This window comes from Pagrus pagrus, assembly GCF_965226575.1.
Source record: "Pagrus pagrus genome assembly, chromosome: 16".
In the NCBI taxonomy this organism is placed as follows: domain Eukaryota; kingdom Metazoa; phylum Chordata; class Actinopteri; order Spariformes; family Sparidae; genus Pagrus; species Pagrus pagrus.
In genome coordinates, this window is record NC_140200.1 from 29,217,330 (window position 1) to 29,232,841 (window position 15,512).

At 40.4% G+C, this 15,512-nt stretch overlaps 1 protein-coding gene across 4 annotated transcripts in view; it reads left to right on the forward strand.

The window, feature by feature from the left end:
- Positions 1–249: 249 nt before the first annotated feature.
- The window catches only part of fynb (FYN proto-oncogene, Src family tyrosine kinase b), a 145,803-nt gene continuing 130,540 nt past the window's right edge, over positions 250–15,512 (forward strand). For all 4 annotated transcript variants that reach the window (XM_084376998.1, XM_084377000.1, XM_084377001.1 and 1 more), the window contains exon 1: positions 250–394. The gene's annotated coding sequence lies outside the window, so the exon portion shown is untranslated. The remainder of the gene's footprint in view (positions 395–15,512) is intronic.

Genomic DNA, 15,512 nt, shown 5'->3' on the forward strand with positions numbered 1-15,512 from the left:
AAGCAATATTAAAAGTGGTTGCAATTTAAACAAAATTACCCCCACAATTCTGATGAATACTTTTGCTTGATTTTCTTGTCCTCTGCCCTTAAACCATCACTTGATTGTTCCGAAAACGCAATACTTTCCTGGTTGTACTTGCTACACAATTCACAATTGGTGTTTGAATATATCTATTCCACTTCGATATGTCCGACAGCTCATGAACGCAACAGTAGTGTCATTGTGGCCCTGCAGAGCTAACGCTATCACAAGCAGCGGCTACGACGAGCAGCAGGGCGACATCAGGGCCACCAAAGCAGCACCGTCTTTTTTTTTTTTTTTTACTGTCTAATCATTTCACTATAACGGCAATGGAATATAGTCCAGCAGATTACTAGACGCGTTTGAACTGGTAAGAGACACTGATTTACATTTTAGTCATCATTCAGCTCGCTTTTATCTTTAAAGCCGAATGAACTACTTTGATTTTCCCAGGTATTACTATTATTGACATCTCCTGAACGGAACGGTGGTTAGCCTGTTAGCTAGCTACACCTCTCTCCAGCTCCATTATATAGAAAGGCTGTGGGTGAGGCGTCGGCTGGGTTTAATGCTCTACCCTTATGTGAATGTGAAATATACACACCAGAATACATCTGGCCTGTTTCACTGGAATGAAGAAACGGCACCCGAAGCTAATATGGCAAACATATTATCCACGGTCAGCGCAAAATTGGAGCACAGGAGCAATACGCTGTTTGATATCACAGAGGAGGCTGTTAGCATCTTGACGCATTGGTTTTTTGACCCCCACCCCATCATCATCATCATCATCATCAACAACAGCAGCGGCAGCAGTGGCATCTCTTAGTATCCCTGCTTCGTGGGGTCAGATGAAGGACACAACCTCACATGACTGACAGTGGCTCTGTCATCTGGGATGCATTTAGGGTCCTCTCCATGCAACAGTGCCCAGTTAACTTTGAGGACCAGGTTGCATTCCTCCACATAAGATGCTGTGTGATGCAGGTGAAGTGTGTTGGCATCACTTTAATTTTATTTACCCATGCTTTTGTATCTCTGCTGTTTGGTTTTGTTTTGTGGAGGATAACATAGTGTACGACCTGGGCTCCAGACTAACTTTTCATACTAGTTACACTGGTGTGCCTAATTTTTTCATTTAGGTGCACCAAAAAATACGTTGTAATTTAATTTCTTGACATTGTGTAAATAATTTTAACCAGGAATAAAAGTGAAAACACATGTTTTTCTTCCTTTAATTCACAGCATATGCATCAAGGAATTATGATAATCTCAATTGTTTAAAAAATAAACTGCTAAGTCACAGGCACACTGGTGCAATGGAAAAGGTTTGGTAGCACCCTGGAGCCCTGTTGATAATAATACGTTTATTTGAAAACAGGGACAGTGCACATTAATAACATTGCTGTAAATGCGCCAGAATTAGCCAAGAGGCTATTTTTCATCTGTAGTCCCTAAACAGATGTTAAAGTCACCCTAAAAACAGGACAGAATATGAGAAATAAGATTAAAATGACAAAGTAACTGGCCAAGGCAATCTGCAAAACATGCACAGCAGTTAACAACATGACAAAATAATATATATAACATCAATCAGAAAACATCATTCAAGACATCCCCAAAACATGCAGCACAAAAACCCATGACGCAAGACACATCACACCACAGCATGCAAAGCAGAAGCACAGACACAAAATGCAAGACCACAATAAGACATGCCGACACATGAAGGCAGACAGACAACAGCAAGATGGCTACAGGTTCAGCACAGACGGACCGAGGACAGGAAGGTGTAATCAAGTGCTAGTGCTGACAGAGCTGAGCACCAATTAACCATCTGTGATGAACACATGTATCTACACATGTACACATGTATGAACACTTAATATTCTTCTCAATAAGTCAGACATGTTGCACTCTGTCACACCTGTAATGTTGGCTCTCGTCCTCCTAATGTCAACAAAGTTTCTCCATCTCTTCCTTTCCCTAATCACAGTTAATTGCTCTTGTCACCTCTGTCACCTTTAAAAACAATGACGAGCATCCCTCCATCCATTCAGATGGCCCACTAAACCTGGCCAGGTCTTAACCTCAGCCATTTATTCCACAATGCAAAATTAGTGTAATTGATTTTGCCGTCTGCTGCTGCTATTTAAACACCAACAGTCTCTCTCTTCTCTCTTACATCAGCATTTCTCCCCTCCCCAATGAAGCAGCCTCTATTTACAACATGTGGCAGACACCAAGACGTATCGCTTGTAATTAGTGTGACTCTCAAGGGAAAACTGCTGAAACTGAAGTGATACAATGTAATGTGGAGTTGTAATTTCCCTTGCTGTCTTTTGCTGCAGAAGTACTATTATTCCTATTTACAGAAAAAGCCGTCTTCCTCGGGTTGGCAGACACTAAGTGTTCTGCAGAAAGGAGACAAGGTTGCTTGTTTTTTGTTTTTTTTGCAGTGAAGTTCTCTATTGCAGATGACCCTTCTGACTCGTGGCTTTTTGCAGAAAAACACTGCTCTTGTCAGGATGAGTTATGAGTTATGGACTGCTCCTTTTTATTCATGGTGTTATCTGAGAGGATGAGGCATACATGGTATCACTGATGAATGTCCCTTTTGTTGGGCCCAGATTAACAGACAGCTTTAAACAGCTCCGTGGTCAAGCGCTGCCAAAGCACCGTGTTCCTAATCTCAGTTCACCCTGTCACTAACTGACAGACGGATTTTTTGCTGGCAGGCAGGTTATTACACAGAGCTGAGGAAGAGGATGTGAGGACAGCAGAACACAGGAAATCAAATGCAGTACTTAATGTATAAACAGAGTTGCTCTGGTCATTTTGATAGTCTTAATAATTACCTGGGAGACTTTATTCTGCACTGCAGTAATTTCTTTGATGTCATGAACTTGTTTTTTGTTTCCATCACTGAATTATTTAATTATGGTCATAATAATCTGCCCAGTGCCCCCCAGTAGTCCCCTGTTCCTCTTATCCTTCTATGCAATGTGCAATGCTAACCTGCCTCAAGTTTGCCATATAGTCATTTGATTAAACAAAAACTAACATAGGTCATCTATACAGACTCTGTGGTCTCCTTAACTAGTTTTTTAAGCTCTATAAATACAGATAATATTTGACAGGAATTTCTCTCATTTAGGCGGGAAGTCTTCAGTGACACATGGACCCTAACCCAGCATTATTTTTCTCACAGAAACCCTGTCAACAAGTAAGCACAAAACTGGTATGAACATGTCAGCTGAGAGCTAACAGCTAATATTCTAGTCTAAAATCATAACATAGGTATATAATACAGTCAAACAAATTTCCATTACCCCCCGCTATCACTATCCCTGCTAATATTCATGCTGTTGCCTGTCCATGCTAATAGCGATGCTATCACTAATCCATGCTAGTGATGTTGATCTTGCTAGAACAGCAGTCTGGTTGTGTTGATAATAACTACTTATGACTATTAACCATGCCCCCATTCTCTGTTTAAGATAGAATGTTTACCGTCTGACAGAAAGAAACTCTGACTGGAGGGGGGCTTTAAGGAGCCACATACTGTATCAGTTGAATCATACAGTAGCATGGTTGGAGCTTTCAGTGGCCCCCAGAGCTCTGATTTCAGCATAAAATCAGCTGAGGCATACAGTATTTGATGTGTGTGAGAGAGTTTGATTCCCACACAGAGCATATTTAATGATTATTAGGTGAAAATGTTATTTTTGAAAAGCTAAACGCCAACAACATGGATTGAAGCAGAATATTTCGTAAGGTAAAAACTAGGGCTGTCAATTGATTAAAATATTGAAATGCGATTGATCAAATGATTGTCCACAGTTTACTTCTAAATGTACCTTTAAAGGGATATTTTTCAAGTTTATAATCCTCTTATCAACATGGGAGTGGACAAATATGCTTGCTTTATGTATGTTTATTGTTATTGCAACAATCTAAAACAATGACAAATACTGTGCAGAATATTCTTCAGAATAACCTCAAAGATATGGCATCCTCAAAAAATATGCTGAAAGTATAACATGGCACACTCAAGCCCAACAAGCAACAACAGATGGGCATATTGACCTGAATGTAACATTCTTTAGTAATACTAACACAATGTTGTGTCGAAACTTTACACTTGTAAAGGTTAACTAAACAATGTTAATCGGCCTGCAAGCTGTAGCCACCCATTTAGCTATCGCTGTTGAAAGTTTGTCTCATGTAGAGCTGTCCAGGCATCTCCGTTGCAAACTATACAGCATGGTCTGCCTTTGTCGTGGGGGAGGAGGGCTTTCTGCATCAAGTGTGCGCTTGGCCAGCAAGTGGTATTTGAGACTCGACGTACTCCAGTGGTAACTCAGTCCACAGTGACAGTAAATGCAAATAACATCTGGCAGGGCTTTCAAGCTGAACTTGCCATTTAGAATACCCTTTTCTTTATCCATTCGCCATTCACAAGGTTAATGCTGCAACGCCGCCTGATTTCCCAAACTATGGGGCAAGCCGAGGGTCATAAAGTGCATGCGTTAATGTCACATTAAAAAACTTAACGCCGTTAAGAGGAATTTGCATGAACACGTTATCGCTTTAACTTTGACAGCCCTGGTAAAAATATGTTGTGGATTTTGTGTGTTTAGAAATGTTTAGAAATGTTCGAATTACTTGAGTCAGAAGCGATCCTACACAAAACAAAACAAAGACAAAAACATTTGCTAATTTTTTCGGCATTTCTGCAAGATCGTGGCATTTCCCAAACTGAATAATTACTGCACATATAAACACAGAAATGCTTAGCTATCTCGAGGTTGTATAACTGAAATACCTGCTGAATAGGCCTGCACGATATGAGGAAAATCTGCGATGTGCGATAACACTGTTCAATATTGCGATGACGATATAACTTGCGATAAATAAACAAATATTGAAGTTTGCATATTATTAACTATACAGTTAATAATAGTGTTTCCACATTAATATGTAGACAGCTAACATAGACCCGAAACATTGAATAGCCAACGCCCACTGAATAAAGAATGAAATAAATTATTTTGAACATGCTTTTATCGAAAAAACTGCACATGAATACCCAACCAATTAAGCAGAACATTAATTTAAATAAGACATATGAAATTAAAGTTTAATTTCCCCTGCTCCCTTCAAACTATGTTCTTGTAAACTCAACCAAAACATCTCTTACCATGCAAAGTTGAAATAAATAAAAAAAATCCAGGGGGAAACAACTTACATAATTAAATAAATATAAATTAAACATGGCACTTTATATTAACTGTAATGTCTCTCATCACAATCATCAAGGCCCTTGACTCTGCCTAACATCTATAGTATGAACTGAAATAGAGTAGGGCCAGCCCACTAAATCAAGAGAAAATAAAATCAGGAAAAAATATCTACCCTTTAGGTCAAGTTACAACCTTAGTTATTCCCTTAACACAAGTTCTTGGCCAAGAAAACCAGCTTGTTAACTTTGTTAGGTTTCAGACATGTACCTCATTCCCTGATGTGCTGAAGATGTGCTGATGTGCTTACACAGTACCTGTCTTTGTAACACGTTGTAACAGTCAGTTATTTAATGTAGCGCCTCCTTTTGTTTAATGGGTAATGTAACCTGTACGATGAAGAAGAGCAGGTGTACTTCCGCTCCTCATGAGAAAGGATACCGCTAACAGAGCGAAGACTTCCCTTTTAATGTGTTTTTATTTTGTAAACTGTCGGTAGAAGAACCTTGGTGTGTTCGTTTGCACAGATGCCTGTAACATTAGTGCCTTAGAGACCTGGCATGGCATGGTCAGTGTTTTGAATAAATGTGCCGTGCGGAAACCCCCACATGTTGCCTGCCGTCTCTTGAGTAGCCGGAGCTACCCGGCGTTGCTGCACTAAAGTGAACCATCACCTTCCCCTTCACCAGCCCACGTTACAACGTCGTCTCTCCTGAATCCAAAATAACTCCATATAGCAGAAGTTCTGTTCTTCGTCGACCATTTTCATCGCTTTTCTCTCCTCCCTCAGCCATCATAACCTGGCAATCACCACCAAACTGATGCCGATTAATTTTGTCAGGGTAGCTAACGGCTACCTGGGGCTTCATCTGATTGGCCCTTGTATCCAGGGCTCCGTCTGATAGGCTAAATGTTAGCATGCTCACGGTGCATGCATGCCGCATATAAACAAAATGATTTTTCTTATTCATCGCGTGTCAGGCAGTCTTTTGCGATGTGTTTATCGCACATGTTCATATCGCGATGACGATGAAAAACGATTTATCGGGCAGGCCTACTACTGAAGAATAATATTTTCCACAGACAGAATTAGTTAGGCTACTACATATCTGCAGACTTCATGTGTAGTAACTTCATAGGGTTAAAAATTCCAAAAGCTGAAATGTCTGGAAAAATATCGATGTAATCATTTCTAAAATCCACAATACATTTTTACCTAATGAAATATTCTGCTTCAATATGTGTTTAACCACAAAAACAATATTTTTACTGTGGCAATAAAACATTTGCCCTCGGATTCACACAAGCAACTGACGGCATGGTCTTACAGTATGAGAAATTACATTTATATAACTACAAAAACGAACAAGAAAAAAAAAAAATATATTGACTCTGATACTATAATAGTTTGTCCCGTTGTTGTTAAATCATTAATTCCCCAGCCATATTACTTTCACTTCGATGCAGTACTGTTGAAAAACAAAAAGCATAATATTGATGACCTCACGATATGGTAGATAATCTTTAAATATGCTCTGTCTATGATCTTATTTGTATTTGAAGTATTTGGTTTGAATATTTCACTGGGTGTGGGTGATTACAAGACGTATGAACTATTATGCCCAGGTGAAACATTTTCAGCAGAAATGATTGTCATTGCGCTGTATAATTTTTCTGATATTTTTATTAGAAATTCCTTACGCAGTGGCGGATGATGAGATGCAGATCCGTTTATAAAAGTGCGTTCACAAACATCCTCTGCGTATCTTGGGAAGTGAAAGAGGCTAAACACATCATTAGCATTACAGTTCATCTCTTTGTTCTTATTAAATGGCCATCTGAACAGGTCTCCCAGCCCCCACACTCATCTGGCAGCTGCAGGGCTGTTGAAACTAGAGAATTTTTTCAGCATGTGTCATGCTATGCGGGGTCGAGGTGAGGTCTGAACAAGTGAGTCTTGAGTCTTTTGCAGAAGATGGTGAGTGACTCTGCTGTCCTGACATTGGTCGGGAGTTTGTTCCACCATTGAGGCGCCAGAACAGAGAAGAGTTGTGACTTTGCTGAGCGACCTTTGTTTGCTCTCAGTGATGACGTACCAGCCGGCCAGCTGATGTAGTGGAGCGAAGTGCTCGAGCTGGGGCGTGTGGTCTGACCAGTGTTTGGAGGTAGATGGGTGCAGTTCTGTTGACGGCCTTGAAGGCCAGTTCCATCATCTTAAATCGGATGCAGGCTGCAACAGGAAGCCAGTGGAGGTCACGGAAGAGGGGGGTCACATGGGACAATTTGGGTAGATTGAAAACTTCAGCGTTCTGGATACACTGCAGCGGTTTAGTCGCAGAGGCTGGGAGTCCAGCCAAGAGTAGTCCAGGCAGGAGATGACAGGCGCTTGGATTAGGAGTTGAGTTGCGTCCTTTGTGAGGAAAGACCAGATCCTGCGTATGTTGTAGAGGGCAAATCTGCGGGATCGGGCCACAGCAGTGATGTGCAGGATAGTCTGTCGTTGAGTTATACACCCAGGTTCCTTGCAGTCGATGAAGGCGATACTGTAAAGTCTTTGAAAATGACCGACTGTCCATGCGAGGGCAGTCTTTCCCCAGGTTGAAGAGGAGTTCAGTTTTATGAAGGTTGAGCTTGAGGCGATGCACAGTTGTCCAAGCGGAGATGGCTGTTTTCTTTTATTTAATGACTGCATAATTACCTTTTGCGAGACTAACGTTAAGCAGGCTGCATATTTGTGATTACTTTTTGAGGCGAGGGAACTAGAAGTGCAAAAATGCTAACCTATTGTCCAAATGATTGTCAAACTGTGTATGGTCTGCTGCTTGTCAAATCAAACCCAGCAGATTTGAGTGTTTTCCTATGAATGAGTCAGTGTAGCCCCACCCTGTCTCATAAACTTAAGTTGAAGGAAAAAAGCCATCTCCTCTGCAGAATGGTCCAGTCCAGGAGTTGATGTTATCACATGGAGCTTGCAGATGGCCTGGCTCATGTGTTTGGGAATGGGAGTACAGTCAGTCACCTCAGAACCTCAGTTCTTTGTGTCACGCTTCCAGTGGAGAGGAATGAAATGTGTCTCTCTTCTCTCCCTCTGCTCTGGTGGCTGAGTTGTGAGGTACTCGCAGGCTGGACTGGATTTATTGTTACACATGAGTAAATGTTGAACTACAGATGAATGCAGGCTATGAAAGAGCTGGTGGGGACGTACACTCACATGTGAGAGCAGGACTACAGATCATATGATCACCTCTGAAATGCCTGCAGTCCCATCTCCATATCACAGTTTACGCTACACTTTTTGAAAAAAAATGTATGGCTAATTTGGCCTTTAATGTTTCAGAAGTCCAGCCTTAAAAAACAACTAAGGGTCATATGTTTAAAATAGCCATACATATTGTACAGTGTACATTGTTGTAACTATGACCCGCTGGTGCAGAACATTTTGTCTGTGTGCACCTGTGGTAGGGCTGCACGATTATGGCCAAAATGATAATCACGATTATTTTTTATCAATATTGAAATCACGATTATTAATCACGATTATTCATTATGTTAGGTAAAACATATCTTTTTATTGCACTTTCTTTTATAAACAAACCATATGTGAACAAGGCTTCAAATTGAAACTTAAAATAATAATAAATCATAAATAATAAAATAAAATGTACCCAAGACAAAGGGCAAAAAATAAATATGCCATTGCAGAGTGCAATCATAAAGTGCCGGGATTGTCTGGGTTGGCGCTGGACACGGACGGGGATTAAGTGGACCAGCGTAGCTTTGGCCTTCATGCATTCATCATATTTGGGTTTGTAGTGTTTTTTCAGGTGGTTGAATAAGTTAGTTGTGTTGCACTGTGGCGCAGACACAACTCTGAAAAGAGAAGGAGTTTAGGAAGTTAGAAGTTTTAGATGTGTTGGGGGCGGGACACCGCCGCGAAATGTCGTCCAGATAGAGACAGAGAGCGATTTTTTCAGGGTTGAGCGACATCGCTGGACGGAGCGATATCGCTCGCAGCACGTCAGGACAGGCTGATTGAAAAGTACACATTCTAATCACTTTTCCTCGCTCGCTCGCTTGCGTCGCTGTCTGTCAGGACGGGGTGTCACACTGTTGAATATAATTTGAGGCTGCCGCTGCTGCAGGGTGCGCTCGCTTGCTATTTAGGCAGCTTAATGAAGCCCTAACTTTCGTTCGCCCCCTGGTGGTTGGCTGACTATTGGGTTGAGAAAGTGCTTGATTTGATATGCAACAGAGCCCGCTTTTTAAATGTTAATATCGCAACGATCATCTTAATTTAATCGTGGCAGCCAAAATCATGATCGTGATTAAAATTCGATTAATTGTGCAGCCCTAACCTGTGGTCAGTGCTTTAAATAGGCCTTTACTGACCGATAGTTGCATTCTGTAGTAATCATTTTGTCATATGTTCTATTTACTTTGCCAAGAGCAAATTTTGGCGTCGCAAAAACACACTGGTTATTATAGTGCCACTGCTTGTGTTTTTATGTATTTATTCCTCAGAGCTGACCAAACAAACACATAGGCCTGTGCAGACAGCAGAGAACCCCCCCCCGCATATTATCACACGTCTATTATCCTTCTAACTTCATTGTTGCAGAAGAAGCAACGTCTTGCATATCCAGTAAGGCATAAAAGCTATATGTTATTAATAGGGCCGGGACTCGATTAAAAAAATTAATCTAATTAATTAGAGGCTTTGTAATTAATTAATCGAAATTAATCGCATTTTTAATCACATATAAATATTTGACCTGAGAACAGTGAGAAGCAATTTTTTTCATATAGGTTTTAGTATACCATTGAATAATGACTGAATAAAAAAAAAAGAAAGAAAAAAAAAGTTCCATTGTAATATTTACATTTTTGGGGATACTGAATTTTAGGTCTTCATTGAATGTTAGCCATAATTATTACTATTATAATAAACTGAATAAATAAAGACATGGGATGTTTCATTCGGTGTGTAATGGACATATAATGTATTAGTTTCACTTTTTGAATTGACTTAGTGACATAGGCCTTAATAAACTCTCCCATGACATTCTCATGCACCTGTACATCAGAAACAATAGGAGTGATAGGTGCAGTAGGATATGCAATAATTAACTACTGCATACATCTTGACAGCTCTACTTTACACTGTTGATTTGTATAATCCCAACAGACATGTCCAGTGATTTTCAGCTTTCTGTGTTTACATTTGTCTGTTTTGATGATACAAGTCAGCGGTCCTGAATATGTGTTTCTCTTCTATAAAACACATTCTTCATTGCGGAGGCAACGTCTTTCCACTTAGGGCTTCCTTCACCTTTGAAACGGGGCAGAGCTCCGTGGGAAACACCTGCCTGACACAGCAATGTAGGGAACCGTGCACGTCCGCGGCGCACAGCTCCACGGACATGCACGGGGGGAAAAAACGGCGTCGCTGTCGCACTGAATGCACGCGGCTACGCGCCGCTTTGGGTTGTGAGCGCGCATGTCGCGCGTCTACATTGGAAGCTAATAGGTAGACTGTTATCAGTATAATCAGAGGCAACCATGAATGAGTTCGCCTCAGTTTCACGTGATTGTCACTGTCAGCCTGTTAATTTTACTGACCCGAGCTGAGACGCACCCCAAGTGTCGGCGGCTTTTTAGCCGTTTCTCAATACCCAGTACGCCAAGTTCGAACTTGTGAACTCCCAGGGGACGGGAGGACGGGAGAACGGGAGGACGGTCCGCTCCGCTCCTCGGCCACGGCTATCACGAAATGCATTCTGGGATACGTAACTTCCCAAAGTCCACACAAGTCTCCACCGATGCATCCTCGATGAAACGGGTGGGGCAAGAACACATCCGGGGTATTCGACCGTACTTGGCCAGATGCGAACTTTGAATTGGAACAGTACTTGGTCCGGCGCTGATGACGTTTCTCAAGTCCACAAGAACAGAAGTACAGAGAAGAACGGCTTCTAACTCGTTAAATAATTGTGCTCCAGTATAACCGGTACGCCTGAAACTCATCCAGTGAGAAACGTTCCGCAGTGCAAATATAAGTGCGATTAAAATGCGTTAATTTTTTTAACGCGTTAATTTTTGTGTAATTAATTAATCTTAATTAACGCGTTAAAGTCCCGGCCCTAGTTATTAAGTTATTTGAAAGATCAGTGTGTCAATTTGTGTGATTAAAAAAGAGAGTAGAGGAGGAGCAGAATTGATTAGCGCAGAGAAATGTCTTTCCGAACTGCTACAAAAACGTGACATGCAAATCTCATTTCCATACATATTTTTTGAGGCAGTAATCACTGGCAGTGAAAAATACTCTGCACATGAGCAAGTGATTTCACACTCAGTGAATCTCTCAGTGTCTTGACAGCTGTGGTAAAACCAAACTTTGGATAATAGGCCTTTAAATTCAAACAATATTAGTTTATTTAATCAAATCAAATCAAATCAAATCAAATTTTATTTGTATAGCCCAAATTCACAAATCACAGTTTGCCTCAGAGGGCTTTACAATCTGTACAGAGACGACACCCTCTGTCCTTCGACCCTCGATTCGAGTGAGGAAAAATATGCGTTAGATTATTTTGCATTTTACCCACCGGACATTTTGACAGTTGATATTTTCATCCACCAGACAATTACACATGATACTGGCAAAAAGCCATCATATGCCCTAAACTCAACCTAAACCCTGGTTTCACTGTCTGTCACTGTCTTTTTAATTGATACATCAGCGTCATTTAAAAAAAAGGATTGTTTGCGAGCCGGCGTGTGCCGATGAGTCATCGATGTAGCAATATCAAGGGAGGAAATAATGTGGGAAGCCGATACACCCTGCATAAATCTTGTCAAAACAAGGCCCATGGCGAGGTCCATCTTAGGGGTGTTTCTTCAAAGGAATTCAAGTAGCAGGAGTTGTTTGTCTTGCTTCAAGGAGCTGGAATAACATATCCTATCAAGCTGATAGCATCACACAGACCCTTTACCAGCCACCACTTCCACCTGCCACGGCTCGTCTTTGTGTTTGCTTACATGTGCGTTGGCTCGTTATGTGCAAAGTCAGTTACAGGTCTTCAAGTGTGGTGTTCTTTCCTCTGAAAAGAATCCGATTTGCTCATTTGCATCTGGAGCGCAGGCAAGACATGAGAGCACCAGCAATGCGTGGCTCTCTCATATCCTGCTCAACATTTTCTATTTTAATCTTCCTCGGTTTTCTTCTTAATCTCTCCAATTCCATTTAGCTCTCAAGTCCATTTAGCTTTTATTCAAAGGTTCAATAGTGCACTGGAGTGCCTCTGTCTATATTTAAAACCTTACCACTGAGTAAATCGAGCAGAAATCCTTTCATTCTGCCAGCCACCACCCAAGCCGAAAGTTTATAATGCTGCTGAAGCAGTGGAATAGCAATGAGAGGTTCCTGTAACAGGTTTTTTCCAGGTTTTTTGATCAGGCAACTATCCAGAAATTCACGCAATCATGTGGTGGATAGAGAAGCAGCTGGGAGAGCTCACTGACTCCATGCATTATGCTATCTAAGACTCTGTCTTGTCTGGAAATATTGTTTCTGTCAAGTGAGACTGCACCTCAGATTTGAGAGCTGAAAACAGGGTGTTTTCTTCTTGATAAATTACTTAAACATTTGATCATTTGAAATTGTTGATGTAAGTATTGATTAGGGGTGTCACAATCTTCCAAATCCACCTGTAGATTTGACTTTCGGTTTTAGGTTAAGGTTAAAGGTTAAGTTTAAAGTTAAATCCTTCAAAAAGATAGAAGCGTTTAGAACATAAGCTTGACTTTATCCTGGTGGGGTTTTTTTGCATGTTAGGATTAGGCAAGTTCAAATAATAATCACCAAAAATAAAGATTCCAGAGTTCGACAAAAAATACCACCCTTCGGTTCATTTGATGTCTTTAACTTTAAAAGCATGGTGGCTCTCCAGTGAACATTGGAAGATCTGAAGGTTAGACAAGTAGCAATCATGTCCTCTCTATTCAAACTATAAACAAGATGGACAATACATCTCATTATATTTTTTTATTAATGATTTGTTTACCATGGTGTCACAGACAAGTGTTTGTATTTTGATGTGAAAACAAAATAGCTTTTTGTATGTATGTTAATGACCTGGACAGTTTTCGTGCATAATTAACTTGTTGTGAATTTCCCTGCTGTGTCTAATGTCATGTTTGAGTTACAAAGATGTTATGTCCCAACAAAGCCTCCACATGTTGTGTGTGGACGATGCATTGCAAAGGAGCTATTATGTTTTATGGTTTCTATGAATTTCAGTGTGCTGTTTCTGATTTTGCTTCGTGCACATTGCTAGGGCCCTATAAAATCTGTTTTGTTTTTTCCCAAATTCCGTTTTATTTTTTCCCAAATTCCGTTTTTTTCCATTTTAATTTTTGGGAATTCAATTTTTTCCGTTTTAATTTTTTGGGAATCCCGTTTTTTTACCTTTTACTCTTATTTTACAACCAAAAACTGTGTTTTAATGTAAATGACTAAAATGTACACAAATTAAATAGAAATTAACTTAAATTTATTGAGGTGACAAACAACACATTTCCTCAATACTGTACCGTACAGTACATTAAAGTCCATCAAAAACAAGCAGCAAGTAATGAAACTTTAGTCGACTTGTCATAAAACAACCACCAAACATTTTAAACTTCTTCAAAAGTAACTTAAACAGGTTATTTAAGCTGTAGGACTAGTTAGTCCTTGTGAGCTACTCTCTCTTCAAGTTTCCCACCTATCAGAAGCCCTTTTTAGATAGAAAAGGCAGCACATTTGCTCCAAGGTAAGGGTGACAATCTGCCGCCTTGTCTTTTAAAAGGGAGGCGTAATATTCCTCCTTTTCCAAAAGCCGCCACTTGGCCGCCAATGGGGTAGGCGTAAACATGTGACGTGACGTGAAGCACGAAGTTGGGCAGTGAACAGTGACAACAAATTTGTCTTCAAAATAAGAGCTTTACATTGCACCCCATTAGATTTTAGAACTGGGTTCTTAGCGGGGGGCTTTTAATTTGAAAGTAGCGACCGTTCGTAGCTTGCCGCTACACACAACAAGCTGACAGCAGCTACTAGCTGTTTAGTTGTGTCCGCTAGCTAGACAGAGCCGTGGGCAACCGCTTCGCCATGCTTACATTGTTTTGAAGGGGGAGGGGCTCAGTCTGTGGAGGGGGTTTGTTGTGCCTCACAGATTTGCTTCCCTCCGTGCAGTTTTCCCCACACATACGTTCCTCTTCCACACGAAAACAGCATTTCAGTGAAATTATGTCAAATTTTGCGATATTCCGCGTTAAAAAATAGATTCCGTTTTAATCGGCCAATTCCGCGATTCTGTCTGCGATTCTGTCTGCGATTCTGTAATCGCGGAAATCATAGGGCCCTACATTGCTGAGGCAGATGGTAGTTTTACAAGAAGGGGTGGCCCCGTCCTGGCTGCTTGGCAGTGGATATCTCTGCAATGGCAGATACATAGGCATCTTTGACATAATGCCAGAACTGTTACTTCTTCACACTGTTGATAGGGTTAGTTCATTTTTATTTTATTTTTTTCTACGATTTTATTTAAATTTTTCAGTACATACAAGACAAGACAAACAACCACAGGCTTGACGATCGAACAAAACAAAACAATAAAGGCCAAGCCAAAAATAAACTAAAACAAAACATAACTAAACAAAAATACAGTACAATTGCTCCACACGTCTAACCAACAGGTTCAATGTCAGTGTCGTCATCTAAACTTTCAAAACAGGTAGGGGTACATTTGCACCAAAAATCATTCCTCTTTATGAAACACCCACATCTCAAGACCAATAAATTGATTAATTAATAAAAATTAAAAAGTAAATAAATAAAGTAAATGAATAAAAATCACGTCACCTCCAAACTATTAGGTCTAAGAATTCAGTGCCCGTAATACTTCCACCCATATGCTTTCAAATTGGGTCAATTTATTCTTTTCTATGGCGATAGTTTTTTCCATGTTCAAATAATAACACATTTCTCTTTTCCAGTGTAGTAATGTGGGAGGGTGTGGGGATTTCCAATGTTTAAGGATCAGTTTCTTAAAAACGATTGATGAAAAAAGAATAATCCAACTCAGTGGGTACCTCACTGTGCCCTGCGACATGTCTTGGAGTATACAAACTGATGGATTAAAGTTAAATTTAACCTTGAATATTAGGGGTGTGAATCTTTGGGTGTCTCACGATTCGATTCCG